General features: G+C 32.4%; 1 long non-coding RNA gene across 1 annotated transcript; it reads left to right on the forward strand.

Moving 5' to 3' along the window:
* Window positions 1-11,016: 11,016 nt before the first annotated feature.
* Window positions 11,017-12,511, forward strand: LOC134238062 (uncharacterized). The gene is made up of 3 exons (XR_009985925.1): window positions 11,017-11,090; window positions 11,601-11,717; window positions 12,451-12,511. It is a non-coding gene; the product is annotated as an uncharacterized LOC134238062 (long non-coding RNA).
* The last annotated feature ends 1,412 nt before the right edge of the window (window positions 12,512-13,923 follow it).

A 13,923-nucleotide genomic window follows, 5' to 3' on the forward strand; every position in this document is an offset into this window, starting at 1 on the left:
GTATATTTACTTTGACCTTCTCATCTTCTCATCTTTGACCTCAAGGTCAAATTATTCTTAATTATATATTCTATGTCTAATAATTTCTTAACTAAATCTTCATGGTTCTTGATATTTTGAACCCTGCTTTGACTATTTTATACATTGATACACAGTGTTTGTGAACTGTTTGACAATTCAAGAAGAGAAATTCATGTTCTACTGTTGACCTTGAAGGTCAACAGTAAAACAGGCTTCACCAAAGCGGCAAGGCCAGTCACATAATTGAGGTCTATGTTTATAATTTTAAGTGTTATGGCCTGTTGTTGAAATACATGTACTAAGTATTTGAAACATGTGCAAAGTAATTCACCATGATCAACCTTTAGTCAACATTAAATATTGATGCTTCAACATCAATAATGATTAAAATACACTTGATGTGTCCTAAGATTTTCCTGCTCTGCAGTATGCAGTAGTGTTTAAGATGATGAAAACAACAGCAAAGTTTTGTTTTGAAACAGAAAAACCCATTAAGAACAGTTATGATTAATTCCCCTTTAAAAGTTTCTCCTTTTAATTAATACACTACTACATGTACTGAAAGCATTTACAGGAAAATACAATGAAAAACCTATTTTATTTTCCCCCTAGCTTTGCTTATGTCATTCATGTCAGACTGAACTACAGTAAAAGCTCATTTAGACTAAATATTTTTAACAACAAGAGGCCAATTGGCCACATCGCTCACCTGAGAAGCTTTAACCATGCTGTTCTTCAGCAGATTTTTCCCCTTTTAATACATACTGTATTGTGACCCCACCCTACCCTACTGGTCAAACTTCATTATGCTAATACACGTACAAACTAATATAAGCAATTCAGCTGCATAAAATGCAAGTCCACATTATGACATCATATTATGACGTCATTGTTCTCTCCCATTCAAGGTAATAAAACACATTAACAAAATCACGTCAACGCAAGGGCTGACCTATCTAATTTAAAATAAACAATGTATAATATTAAAGAGAATATTCTTAGTATTAGTAAAATTGCTGCACAAATCCTATGCACTTTCTCCAACGATAAAAATTTTAGGAAACTTACACTGGACTGTGAATTTTTACCCTGTTTAAACTTAAAACTGCACTAATAGTAACTAAACAATTGCAATGCCGACATTTGTGCAGCAATATCTTAAACCCTTGGAATATCCTGCGTCTCTTTATACCTTGTTTCTGTAAAACAAAGTAAGGTATGTCCTTGCGCCGAAGCGATTTTGTTGATGTTTCTCATATACTTGTGTAGTAGAGGTCGATCACGTCATAATATGACGTCATAATGTGTACTAGCTATCACATGTCGTGAGTATCAAGAATGTATTAAAAAAAATAAGTCTTAACATTTTCTGTGACTAAGGTAGAGCAATTATGGAATTAAATTAGATATTTTGCATAGAAACCTCCATATGTAGCCTTAACTCATTAGCGCAAATCCCAATACCTCTAAAACTGCCATATTACGGTATAAATAAATATCTGTGCAGATGAATTATCGGCGCATGTGATGTTTTTTTTTTGGGGGGGGGGATTAGAAATGTTTATATTGCTAGTATGTTTCTTTGGATATTCTGTCATCAGTTCTTAGTATAATATCAATGGGCGTTTTGAACGTACATGTACATGGGAGTCTTGCTTCACCCTTCAGCGTCATGCATTGCTTACAAAATCCGGAAATGGTGACCTCGATATATAGAGCCATTTTAGCGATTTTCCTAATTATTGTCGTAAAATGACAAATTATCTGTCCAAGGTATACTGTCTCACAATTAAGTGCATGAAATTAAAACGTTGCACAAAGTCATGCGCACTCGAATTAAGCTCGGCCTCGAAAAAAATATATAGTAATGTTTTTCTCAAAATATTGAATAATATTTTTTAATTAAAGATATTCTCAGAAAAAAAAAGGTTTTTTTGCAAAAAAAAAAAAAAAAAAAAAAAAAACTATTCTTTATTCAAAAACTAAAAATCTATAGAAGATCATTCGTATTAGAGATTCGAAATAAGTTTCTGAATTTAGAAACTTTAAAATATACAAATCAACACATTAAAATAAACCTTACACAATGCAATGTTAAACAAGATTTGTTCATATATTACGTGGAATCATATGCAGAAGTTTAAATGCACTGAAATTGATAAAAAAAAATTTAGATTTTTTTTTTCAATCTTTGTTATTTATTGGTTTTACTTTTTTTCGCAACGTATAGTGAACAGCAAACAGTTTGAAAAATGAATTAACAGAATAACAATTTTTTTATCATTTACTTATTTTCTAAATTCGTGATAATTTTCTAAAAGTATCTTTTAAATATTACATTATTGTTCAGCAAGACAGGGCAAGGAGCTAAGAGCATATTTGTTTAACATATACTGATAATTAAAACATTCTTTTTTTTTTAATTTATGTCTTTAGGATCAGATTATCGTTGTACAGGGAATGGCGGTTCGTGTCAGTATACTTGTTCGACTCTGCCTCTTAGTTATTTATGCGATGGTCCACCGGCAAGAAAGTGCTGCTTTGATTCAAAGGTGAAATATCAGTCCTTATTTAAAAAAAAAAAAATCAATGTCAGTAATACCTACTGCAATATCAACTTATGTTTTGTTTTTCTCCTAATACAAATCATACACACAATGTATGAATGTAGTCTAAGAAATGTATCATTGATTCGTTTTTATCTTATTTTTTAGGGTGTAACAACTAGCGGGGTACGGTAACTATATCAACCACAATACTAATTCCAATCAATTGTGGCAAAAAAATGTGGTAAAGACGCCAAGAACGTGATTTTTTTGTATTTTATTCTATTTGCATAAAAAATGAAACTTTCTCATTGTTTACATATTGTTTTTGTTTTTTTATTATCTTAAGAGCCATGATAAAACTGCTGGGATTTCGTCTTTACTAGTACTGCAATTCTTTCTTAATAATATTTATTTAAATTAGTATTTTGTCAAACTTTCTTAGTATACAATCATACACATGTAAACTCAATTTACACAATAATTACAGTGTATGATACTAATGTATGTGATTAGTTATATTTAGCTCTTTGATAATTGTTTAGTTCTATCTAGAACATTGCTCCAAAACAGATACGCGTACATGTATGTATATGTAAAACGAATATGAAAAAAGTGTTTGCGAAATATCCCTGGATCTTCATACCCAGAATACAGACCAGAATAAAATTTGCTGTATATATGTACTAAGATATGTACTACATGTAAGTAAACACGTAACATACGTAATCTAGAATTTTGCGCAATATCTTGAACGCTCAACAGCGAAAAATCACTTCAGTACATATATGTAGTTCACAGGTCAAAAAAATTGTTTACTCTGAGTCCTGTTCAAGAACGACTGTATAATAAGTCTTGGAAAGTACTTTGCCGTCTTTTGTGATGTGATGTATTCAAAATTTACAATGACAAAGGACATTAAGGAGGCAGGAGGGTCAACAAATTAACCACAAATTAACCACCAGATTTAACTTATTTTTTTAGATACGGTATCTTAAGCTGTCAACTATCATTTGGCAAAGAAAAAATTCATATATTTTAGTTTTAAAATTTGATCATTTTTGTATATATTTATATGGAGCTCTTCTTTTAAAGGAGATCGAAATAGTCTGAAATTGGCTGCCACCCCCCAGACTCTTTAAAAGGTTCAGGCAGATGGATAAATTGTTTTAGTGAAGGAAGACAGATGCTCAAAATTGATATCTGTACTGGATGTAAAAGGGGTACGTTGGAAAAAGCAACATTTTAAGGAAAAGTCGCAAAATTTAATGTAGTTGGAGCTGAGAATAATAATCAAATATCTATACAATAAGATAGTTCCTAATTCCCTAAAATGCCAGTTACTCTAAACTGTATAAAAGATCAGGTATGATTAAAAGGAAGTACCCATACTTAATTTACACTGGACACATGGCAAACTTTAGAGATAGAGATCGGATTCAGATGGCCACCATAATATACTGACACGCAATTATGGAGTTTTAAGGGTTTTTACTGCTCATCATAATTAATGCAGCAATATTTCAATAAATAAACTCTCCTTGTGTTTCCCGTAACGATGCTAAGGCTTCTTGAAAATGGATAAAGTACGCATTTCAATTGCTCTAGCTGGAAAATTTCAATGTAAAGGTGATGGAGAGTTGCTGATGCAAAAATTCACAACATTACGCCTTAACATGGCCTAACGTACCACATGCATTAAGGACAGTCCTTGTACCGGAAGTTCAAAGGTGGCTACACTGCTCTAAGTTAGAGAAAATTCGACCTAATCATCTGAAAATTGGGAATTTAAAATGCCAAAGAATAGAGCCTTCGCTCAGATCTCGATATTGATGAACCTATTGTATCGTAGAAATAAAGCTGCAATTGTTGTTTAAGGCAGTCTTGAACGTTTTACTTGATAGGCTGGGAGGGGGTGTTTTAACAGTCATATGTTACTTAGTAAAGTAAACAGATAAACATTTAACATTTTTATCAAATCTCTGATGTTCTGAAAAGTGAGTTTAGCCTTACTGTATTCGCCTTTGAAAATCATAATATGAAAAAATCGAACATTTGTACATTACTGCTTGTTGCGTTTCTTTTGCGTGTCAGTATATTTGACAAAAGAAGTATTCTAACTTTTTTAAAAAAAAATCTTTTGGATGAATAATAATATTATCATTTCTTATCTAGCCTTCAGGTGTAACATTAAATTTAATTTGGTTAGAAAGCCTGATGAAAATTTCCGTCCACTCGACACGTTCAATAACATGACGTTACAATTCAGGTTTCCCCAAAAACAAAACAAAACATACGAGCTTATCTTTTAAAGAGATTGCGTAGGTAGCGTTGTAATACAATAAAACACAGAAAAAGATATCTTAAACAATTGTTAAATTTGATAAATCCATTAGGTATTATTGTAGAGGCTCTTTACACATACTGCACAAAAAGATTAACCTACATTTTTTCGTCCGTTTTCCCATGGGGGCGAATTATACAGGTACCATTATAATGGGATTTAACCACTAACCACTTTATCAAATTAAAACAAATATTTTTGGTGTGGTGTGGCCGAAAATGTATCGTGTTCACTTGGCAATTTTCACGGTATTTATCAGGTCCATTCTTAGTTTGGGGATATTAGCAAGGGAAGTCTGACGTCACGGTACTTATGCATCATCAGCATGATCAGTCTGTGCTGAAAATTATCACATTGATCTTTTAAATAGTTAATGATATTCAATACATACATATGTATTTCTATAAAGCGCTAAAACAATTAAAGTTTTCACATTAAGAATATGAAATAAATCGAAATTTACATTCATACAATTACTCTACTTAAATCAATATGTGAATACGAGAACATCTTTTGGGGATTTTGTGCTGAAACTTGTGCGTCAAGTAATTTTAAACTTTTCTATCAAAAGACTATCCGAGAGTGGTTCTGTTTTAATCATAGGCTAATAGCTATGAGAAGGATCGATATAATTCACGTGTGTCCCCCACCCAGGGATCTTTGAAATGTTTATATACATTTCTATGACCTGTCCAGCTTGCTATTTACAAAATATTTGGTTAAATTCGCATTATTATCTTTAGAGCTTATAATTTTTAATAGAAAATTGCTACAAATTCACTTATTTTCCATTAGCTGATGACTCTTCGCAAGCTTTGCATCTCACCTTGATTGTTCTCTCATTTTTTTTAATATGATATAGTGCTTTAGAAAGTGTTGGTCTAGAAAGAGGTAAAAAGAAATACACACCGTAAATATATTTCAATATATCTTGTAGCTTAACCATTTTTACAGGCTTCTCTTGCAAACACAGATTTTATTAAATTGCTTCACCAGCAGAGGAATACTATTTCATATGGCTATTTTGTATTGTCATAGGTAATTGCTAAGGCAATAGTGCTTCATTTATTGACATATTTATGGCATTGATTTTGCCCTCATTGAATATTGATAGTTGCTTATTGCTAAGGTAATACTATTTGCATTTATTGACACATATTGGTTATTATGGTTCTAGTGACATTTTTATATAAATCATAATTTGCATTTTGTCATACTTTGGGCCATGGCTGCGCTATGACTAGTTATGGGGTCATAGTTCCAGCCATATATATTTAATATGGCTGAGCATTTGTGACTAGTCCATTATTTTTGCATGCACATTGTCATTGCTTATTGTTAAGGCAATACTGCTTACATTTATTGACATATTTATGGCAATATTTTTGCCCTCATTTAAGATTGATTGTTGCTTATTGCTAAGGCATTACTACATGCATATATATTGGCTATTATGGTTCTAGTTACATGTTCATATAAATCATAATTTGCAATTTTGTCATATGCCTGCTGATGGCGCAGATTGTGCTGCGGCACAGTCTTTTGGCGGATATCGGGTTTATCAGTAGGCTCATTAAACTCTTTTTCAACATTTTAACAAATATTTCCAAGTATGGATTAGTCAGTGGACATTTGTTCCCAGGATTCACATTCTCTAGGATGTCATTACAAGGGCAGTATATTGAAGCCTCTGTTCCTGCATTGAAGCGTCCGTGGCCCATTCAACCAAATAAAATACTAATCACTAAGTACTATTGTTCTTATGTTGTTTGACACAATAATTCAACTAGTTATCCCTGCTTTTAAGGTTATATAATCTTTGATAATGGGATTTAACCACTAAAGGTTAAATCTATTTATCAAAGTGAAATAAATATTTGTGGTGTGGTCTGGCCGAAAATGCATCGGGTTCACTTGTCAATGTTTACGGTATTTATCAGTTCCATTCCTTGTTTGGGAATTAAATTGGTAGCACTTAGCAAGGGAAGTCTGACGTCACGGCACTTATGCGTAATCAGTCTGTGCTGAAACTTTTGCCCACCATCCCATTCCTAGCAAACAATAGTTGAATTGGATTTCTAGAATTGTTTGTTAAGTTCAATATAAATTTGCCCAACATAGTTCACATATTTTTTTTTGGCTCTCCTTTTCCTTTTCCTGCCGAGTATTTTTATCGTTTCAGATTATAGTTTTCAGTCCCAGCTGCAGCATTATAAGGAACCCCTCGTCATGGCCGCCTGAATGTAATTACCTTACATACCTACAGTTCCCGTCAGGAATGCGGATATTGGGCTTACCAGTAGGCTCATTGAACTCTTTGTCAACATTTTAACAAATGTTTTCAAAGTATAGATTAGTCAGTGGACATCTGTACCCGGGTTTCACATTTTCTAGGATGCCATTACAAGGGCAGTATATTAATGCCTCGGCTCCTTCATTGAAGCGGCCGCGGCCAATTCAGCCAAATAAAATACTTATAGCTCAGTACTATTGTTCTTTTGTTGCTTGACACAATAATCCAACTAGTATTCCCTGCTTTTAAGGTTATTTCATCTTTGATAATGTGACCCAGATCTTTAAAACGCTTTTAAAATATACTAAATGAGTATGCGATGTTGTAAACAGTGAAATCAAAGGAACGGATTTATATTATTTTTAAAAGTTATTGCCCCTTATGCAAAAAAAAAAAAAGAACTTGTTATCGCTACTGCCCCGAAACCGCAAACGGTAGAGACACGAAGTCTTTGCTAAAGTCTACAGGGTCTTTAAGTACAAATTCAGTCTATTTAGTGCAAAAGGATCTGATGAAACCTTGTATGAGTTATTGCTGTTTAATGTCTATGTGCTTCAGATAAAACTTTTTGTTATATGATTAATTAATTCCCATCTCTCTGATTGGCTGAGATCCAACTATGTTAGAAAACCACTGCGTTGTATTGACCTACACATTACGTTCCTGGTGAATAAAAGGATTTATTTCCTCTACATTGATCTAAAAATAGACCGGGAAATTCCAGATACAAATTGTTTTGGAAGGCTATTTAAACGACTATGACCTTTTTTCATTATACGAGGGGCGTTCAATATTTTTTGTTTCTAATGGTTTTCAATATAAATTAGATCAGTCGATTCGGAATCTGGTCATCCGTGAATGAATTTATCTTTTATTGACATTGTGTCAAAATTTGGAATAAATCCGTGCACCCTGAAACACACACTTACGTTTGCAACTGACTTACTCGAATACACTGGACATCAATTATGGGTAAAACACGAAGTCTGAAGTCACTTGAAATAATAAGGTATATTCTTGCTCGTTGTGTTATTGGTATGGAACGAAATGAAATATATGAAGAAAATGTTCAGATATATGGTGGGTCTGTTAATTCAAAAAAGACAGTTTACAGATGTGTTAGCAATTTTAAGAGTGGCAGAACACATGTTTCCGACGACAACCATTCAGGAAGACCACCAAGAGCAGTCACCAAAAGTAATGTTTCCAAAACCCGTGATATTCTTAAGACAGATGCACGACTTATCGTCAAAGAAATAGCAAAAAGTGTAGGAATTTCAACGGGCAGTGTTTTTACTATTTTAAAAACTAAATTAAAGTACCGTAAAATTTGTGCAAGGTGGATTCCATATATTCTTACCAAAGCTCAGAAGAGGGACCGTTTACAAAAGTGCCAAAAACTTTTGAAAATGTTTAAAAATATGGACACCAGGAAGCTAAGTCAGATTGTCACAGGTGATTAAACATGGGTTCATTTTTTTAGGCCAGAAAGAAAAGTGAAAAATCAGGTTTGGATTGGAAAGAATATGAAGAGGCCAATAATTGCAAAAAGAACTCAAACTTCTAAAAAAGCTCTTTACGTAATATTTTTCAACTCAGATGGCTTGGTAGTCCAATATGCAGTCCCACAGGGCAGAAGTGTAACTGGAAATTCTTCCACTTCAAATATACTTCCAAGACTTTATAATTTTTACAAAAAAGACGACCTAATACCGGTTTAAGAGGCATCAAACTTCTGCATGACAATGCTCCTGCCCATACAGCAAAAGTTACTCGAACTTCCACATCCCGCATATTCACCTGATCTTCGCCTTGTAACTTTTTCTTGTTTCCAAAATTAAAGGAAGCTCTCTCTGGAAGGCGTTTTCAATCGCGGTCAGCGCTATTTTTCAGTATCTAAGGGGTATACCACAAAAAACTTACAAAAATGTGTTTTATGACTGGATTAAAAGACTTCATCTCTGTATTAAATATAAAGGGGATTACTTTGAGGGAATGAAATAAATGATTTGAATTTGTATTTTGTTGTTGTTGCTGTAATATGGTTTGGATAAAAGATATTGAACGCCCCTCGTATATATATATATATATATATATATTTATTGCATCTAAAATTAATTTAAAAAAAACATTTCAAACTGATACGACTGGTAAGGTTTATTTTCATTTTGATTCGACTTCTCTCTTATATTTGGCTAGAACTTAATAAAATGCAAACAATTAATGAGCTGTATTATTTTATCAGTGAATCATATGATAATACATTTATGGCTGTTTTAGTTTTGGTCAATACAATGATTTAGCCATCTTCGAAGTACAATATTCACCTCGCCCTTCGGGCGCGGTAATATTGTGCTCCTCAGATGGTTAAATCATTGTATTGACCTAAAGAAAACAGCAATACCTCACATTACCCTCCGATGCACGTAACGTACAAATATACGGTAGTATCAACTAAATAGGAAATATACGGAAAATATACTAATAAAGTAGTAAAGAAGACATTGAATCAAGGTTATTGACGTATAGTTTATCTACAAATAACAGTTTATTTAATTATAGAATACATTTTATTTGAGAAAATATTACTTGATTTGTCTCCTACTGCATACAAACTGCGTCATGTTGTACGAAGTGTGTTGCGATCAGTGACTTGATTAAGACTTGTTATATGGGATTTAAGTAACGACAAAATAATATGCCGTATAGTACGTTTTGGTGTACTTTGATGATTTCATACAGGTTAAAATTGCAAATTACCTAATTTTGTAGTATCTTTAAGAATTGTTGGTTTTGTATGATGCATAGTTAAGTTTTCCCGTACAAATTAGGTTCCGCCCCATTTTGTAGCCTTAACTGCGCTGCGCAGTTTGTGTGTGTTTATTGTTAGTATGATTCATGCGCGGATCTAGAGGGGGGTCGGGGGGGGGGGGCAGGAAAATACCAGGTTAAAAAGATGTATATACTAAGACAAGAAAAAGTTACCATGGGCCCCCATTGGAAAACTCTGACCCCCCTGGTAAACGCGAATATGTGCAAAATGGGTATGAAAAGTGAAAGATTAAAGATTTGAGGCAATAGAAGTCACCACTCCCCCCCCCGCCCCCCCCCCCCCACGAAATAGGTATTTGATGTTTGAGCGAGTTTATGTTTGAATAACCATTTCTATTTTGGATTCTGAAACTACATAAAAAATCTTAACAAAATTACACATGTCCTGTTTAAGTAAATGTTAGTCCAAGCACCTTATTACTCCTAATTAAAATATATACAGTAGTGAAAAAGTTATTTCATGAGTACTGTGCTTCAGTATATTTGGAAGATGGTATTCATCAAATGTGGATGCTTAAATTTCGAATTAACATTTGGAAAATTTGAAGTCACAAACAATTCTTTTTCCAAAATCAACATCATTAAAACTTTAATTTATAGATAAAATCATTTCCCACAACAAAATGAAGTTAAGAGTTTTTTTTATATCATTGACAGCTGCTTTTTCAAATAAAATCTACTCTTTTGCCACAGTAAAATTCAAAATGATGGAGAAATTAGATGATAAAAAAAGTTCATAATCAAGATTAGACCACATCACGTATACTGAGACTCAGAGTTCCCAATAATAAAAGCGCTCAACGTTATATAGATACATTGAAATGCATGGAGCAGATTTTTGTAAGAAGACCAACTGTGCTCAGTTGAAGTATCGTCCTACATGTCCTAGTAATCAAAATAGCAGTTTGTGCATATTCTAAGTGGTAACATGGCTATAAATTCTCGGTATGATTTCTCTTTTATCACTTTTATTCCATTTCAGCAGCGACCATGAATCAGTTACCCATTGTTCTCATGGTTTTTCTTTTGATTTCTTCCCTCTCTTTCATCAGAGGTAAGCTACATTGATTCTTAATTATCCTATGTACATGTAATCTTTGTAAGACGCAGAACGATTTTCATTTTAAAAGAAACAGATTTATTGAATTATATTCAAGTTTTTTTGAAAATCTGTTTTATATGGGAATAGAATAGTATTGGATAATACATGTGTATTCCTCAATTTTCATTTATTAAGGTTTCCAAAGATTTAGTATACATGTTTATTAATTAATTAAAGTTTAAGATTATCATTGAACATTTAAACAATGAATTTACTTTTTGAAGGATCATGAGGACATGTTAATGTTCTCATGAATCTTGAAATATTTAATTCGTTTCTTGAATAAATCTACCTTGCAAATAGATCTAAATTTATTACAAGGTACAGTATATGGAGGTAGTACACAGACAAATCTGTAGATTTTTTGGCATGTGCTGAAAATGTATTAGTACTTTTATTTCCATACGTTAAAAATAATCATTCTACATTTATCCAATATTATCTTTATTGTTTTTATTTTAGGGGACGATTCTCCATGCTGGTCTATGAATGGAAGATGCCAATACACATCCGAACCTTGATTTGAATATAAAGCAGGGTATTGTGCTGGACCAACCAACAGACAATGTTGCGTTCTTGGTAAACTAGACAAATATTATTAGTTACACAGTCAGTTAGTGACCTAATACGGATTCATACAGGGTGTGAAATGGAAATCCGTATTGGGCGAGGCGAAGCCGAGTCCCAATACGGATTTCCATTTCACACCCTGTATGAATACGTATTAGGTCACTAACTGACTGTGTTACGAATTTATCCCGCTGAAGACCCTTTTCAATGTAAAAAAAAATATTTGTGCATATTATGAAAATATTAATTTTAATCCAATAACAATCAACATAAAATATCGTTACGGTAACAAGAAATTTAACTAAACTACCTACGTAAACCGTTTCTTCGCCGCCATTTTTATTTACAATAATAACAATGCTTCGAACGGAATCGCGTGCCCGATTTTCATATTACGCCTCGACAGAGACGTAATATGGAAACGGAGACGTAATACGGAAAATTTCAGGGCGTCATGTGATTAGCTTTTATCCAATCAGTAATCGACAAATTTGTCTGAAGCGGGATAAATTTAGAATATATATATTCTGAGAGAAAGCAAAAGATTATCAGTGCAGCACAATTTCAGAAATATTTATTTAAAGTGCCTTAATTTGGAAGAAAAGACTTAGTCTAATGTTTTTGACAAATAATCATGATGCACGCATTTTAAAATGATTCATCCTTTGCATTTTTCTCAAGAATTCTTTAAAATGCTTTGAATGAGACTAAAATTATTAAATTACGTGTTTATTGTTCACAGGAAAGGATATACAATGCTGGAACAGAGGTGGAATTTGCCAAAATAATTGGAATCGCTGTAGCACTTGGTCGATATCTGAAAGGTTATTGTGGCGGAGGCTTATCTCGCCAATGTTGTGTATAACTACACGTGCTTTTCACCTCCTAATTTCTAAAATAAACTATAGTTCGAATGATCTGCGTTATATTTTTATTGAAAAAAATATATTTTACAATGTTTTGAAGGATGCATATGTGATCAAATTTTTGATAAGAAATATCTTTTACAAATCAATGTTCTTGAAATGCCTCGTTATAATGAAATTATTTGCAAATTTAAAAATAATTGGAGTTTTTGCATTGTACAATGTAGTTCTCAAATATTATTGTTCTTATAAACAAGAACACTATTCAGTTTAGGTGTTCAAGTATTAGCAATGCAGTTTTAAGAGTTTAATTCTAGGAATTTAAGATTATGAACTAAACGCTTGGAAATTACGTAAACAACTTAGTTGTAAATCTTACAACAATGTAAATCTGAGACACTTTAGAATAACAAGATTGAGCATCATATATCGCTATAAAACTATAAAACTTGAATTGTTATGATAAATTCATGGAAGAAACGCATGAAAGCAAAACCATCATCAGTAATGACTGCCCGCGCTCAATGATGTATGCAGAGTCTAACAAATTGAAATTAACTGTTTTTATTTAAACACGACTCATAAATACACATGTAGTACGTTTGTTTTTTTGTTTTTTTGGTAAAACTCTGCACATATAAATGATCAATGACTGACAGTACTGGAGAGTTGGCTATATTCTACCATATTTCACTCTTAATTTTCTCGATTATATGTTTAATATTGCTCATAGTTAAATTAGTAGAAATACATGTTCAAAAAAAGAGTTCTACTCATTTTGCTTCGAACATATTTTTATTGTAAATTTTGAATACAAAGGAATTGGGCACAAACTCTGAAAACGTATTATACGTCCTCAACCTGAAACTGTTTATTCTATTTATAATTAAATTTTAATGAAGCAGTTTTTTGATTGCCCTTGAGATTTAATTATTGTTGATTGTTTTCTTACCAAATCACCTATGCTTATAAAATGATATTTTTATTTAAATTTGGTCTATGTCTTTCCTTTACACGAAACAGCAATAGCAGTAGTCTAATTCAAAGCCATAATTGTCGATGGTTTCCTTTCGTTATTTCCGGATCGTCTGGATCTTACACTTTTTTCATTATAATTGCTTTTTACATGAGTTCATCGTCAAATTTAGATTATTTAACGTCAATGATAAAACTTTTGTTGGTTAATAAGTTTTATGAATCCAAATTGACAAACTCACTTTCATCGTATAGATTGATGATAAAAAGTTTCTGAAATATAATATTTAATCAGAACAAATCATTACACTTTTTATACAAATGTTCAAAAGATCTGTCCCAAATATATAAGAGTGTTTGACTAAACTCCTGAA

The sequence above is a fragment of the Saccostrea cucullata genome, unplaced genomic scaffold (genome assembly GCF_032062105.1).
Source record: "Saccostrea cucullata isolate Sc308-1 unplaced genomic scaffold, CSIRO_AGI_Scuc_v1 ctg3330, whole genome shotgun sequence".
Lineage (NCBI taxonomy): Eukaryota > Metazoa > Mollusca > Bivalvia > Ostreida > Ostreidae > Saccostrea > Saccostrea cuccullata.